The sequence below is a fragment of the Peromyscus californicus genome, unplaced genomic scaffold (assembly GCF_007827085.1).
Source record: "Peromyscus californicus insignis strain IS unplaced genomic scaffold, ASM782708v3 Scaffold_5__1_contigs__length_169319896, whole genome shotgun sequence".
In the NCBI taxonomy this organism is placed as follows: domain Eukaryota; kingdom Metazoa; phylum Chordata; class Mammalia; order Rodentia; family Cricetidae; genus Peromyscus; species Peromyscus californicus.
The window spans coordinates 159,911,038-159,913,620 of NW_026294573.1; the positions used below are offsets into that span (position 1 = coordinate 159,911,038).

Sequence of the window (2,583 nt, forward strand, 5' to 3'; positions counted from 1 at the left end):
CCAAGTTTGGTTGCCAGCAATCAGTCAAGTGACTGACAACCACCTATAAATCCATTTCCAAAGGCACCCATGAGAACCTACACATGGGCACTCTACACAAATACACACACTCTACATGAGTGAGAGAGGGAAGGAGGGAGGGAGGGAGGGAGAGAGAGAGGGACAAAATGAATTTTTTCTAAAAATATACAAAACAAATCCCACACACAGAGGAAGAAAGACTGGGAAAGTAGGAGCACTGGAGACAGGATTAATTCAGGAGAGGAACAGATGAGCAGAGGAGAACCAGGAGAGGATCAGAGAAGTAGAACCCAGTAATTCAGCAAACCCCTTACGATGAACAGGGACTAGAGGAAAAGAGCAAACAGCAATGTGACCAATGAGGAAAACAAAGACTAAAACTAAGAAATCAACAAATATTTCTTTTTTTCTTTTTTTTTTAAGTGTAGCTATTTTTTAAATTGAGACAAAATGTCATTTAAAAACAACAACATCAAAAAGTGTGTTTAATTAATTGACAACAGAGAAAGCTGGTCAAAGAAAGGCAAGCACATTTTGTCGAGTAAGAACTAGAACCGGTGCCGGGCGGTGGTGGCGCATGCCTTTAATCCCAGCACTCGGGAGGCAGAGCCAGGCGGATCTCTGTGAGTTCGAGGCCAGCCTGGGCTACCAAGTGAGTTCCAGGAAAGGCACAAAGCTATACAGAGAAACCCTGTCTCGAAAAACCGAAAAAAAAAAAAAAAGAACTAGAACCGAGGAGCTCCGTAATCATCTGGCATCCGTTCACTGTTGTACCTATGGTTAGAAATGTACATGATAGGAACTCCAGGGATCTTCCGGATTCTTCGTTTGAGGTCCTGGTCAACTGGGGCCACAATGTAACTCTTGTGCTGAGTGACTCTCTGGACCAAGCAGTCAGCAGCACAGGTTCCTTTGTGTGCGCACGGAAGTCGGTCAAATCGTGGATCCTTGGCGATCCTTAGTGTCACTCTATACTTCTGTCCCAGTTTCTCAATTTCAGCCATCACACAATCAGTTATGCAAGGGATACACTTGGCGTACAGACAGTCCATCATTGACTGCACTAAGTCCAGTTTGGCTCTAATGGAAAAGTTGAAGTTGGTATCAACGAGGATGTGGTAAGGTGGACCTAGTTGTGTATTATACTGGAAGAATAAGCTGGAAGGATGCTGGGGACTTCTCTTTCCTTCCGTGCACTGGGATCTTTCTTTTCTTTCTTTTTAGGCTTTAATCTATCCTTTTCTTTAAGTCTCCCATCTCTGAGACTAAGCCTTCCCTTCATAGTCGCATATTTCCTTGTTTTCTTCTGCTTCCCCATGTTCACTCCGCACTCCTGTTTCTTCCGGAATATAACAAGTATTTCTTAATCACAACCCTAAACGTAAATGGCCTTAAGTCACCAATAAAAAGAAGCAGACTAATTATTTGGATTAAAAGACATGTTTGTGTTAGAATCTCACCCCTTTGGCCAAGACATGCAGAGACTAAAATGAAAGGAAGGAATGCAACATACCCAGCAAGTGAAGGGCATTTGTTCAGACCTTACAAAGCAGAATTTCAATCAAAATTAAAGTGGGCCACTACATATTAGTAAAGTGAATAATTCACCTCAATAATAAATAATTGGGACAATTCATCAAATAGTCTTAACAAACTTCTACGGAATATTCCATCCAATGGCTGAGTAGTATGTACATTTTTATTATCAGTCCATGGAACTTTCTCCAAAAATAAATCAACATTTGGGTCATTAACCAATATTAAAAAAATCAAACAATAGAATGAGAGTTGAAAACAGTAGTAAGAAAAACTATACAAAAACACAAAGTTTGAACAGTCAACTCTTGAGTGATCAGAAGATCCACGAAGAAATCAGATAGGAAAGTTAACAATTCCTAGAATCAAGTGAAAATTAAAACATAAATTAGCAGAACCTTTAAAAATACAGAAAAGCAGTTCTAAAATGGACATTTACAGCTATGAGTGATTACAATTAAAGCATGAAAGACAGCACTGAAGAAAAAAATTGAAAAAGATGTCAGAAGATGGAAAAAAATCTCCCATGCCCATGAATACATAGGAATAATATAGTAAAAAATGGCCACCCTACCAAAAAGCAACCTACAGATTCAATGCAATCCCCAACATAATTCCAACACAGTTCTTCACAGATCTTGAAAGGACAGTTTTCAGCTTCATATGGAAACACACACAGAGAGAGAGAGAGAGAGAGAGAGAGAGAGAGAGAGAGAGAGAGAGAGAACCAAAAACAAAGCAAAAAAAAAAAAAGGATCATTAAAACAATCCTGAATAATAAAAGAACTGCTAGAGCTATTACCATCTCTGGTTTCAAGTTGTATTGCAGAGTTATAGCAATAAAAACTGCATGGTATTAGTACAAAAACAGATACATTGATTAATGGAGTAGAACTGAAGACCCAGACCTAGTCCACACACCCATGAACACCAGATTTTTGATAAAGAAGGCAGAAATATACAATGGAAAAATGAAAGCACCTTCAACAAATGGTGCTGGTCCAACTGGAGCTGCATGTAGAAGAA

At 39.3% G+C, this 2,583-nt stretch overlaps 1 pseudogene; it reads right to left on the bottom strand.

The window, feature by feature from the left end:
- Nucleotides 1-746: 746 nt before the first annotated feature.
- LOC128097584 (rRNA-processing protein FCF1 homolog) lies at nucleotides 747-2,271 on the bottom strand (annotated as a pseudogene).
- Nucleotides 2,272-2,583: the final 312 nt, after the last annotated feature.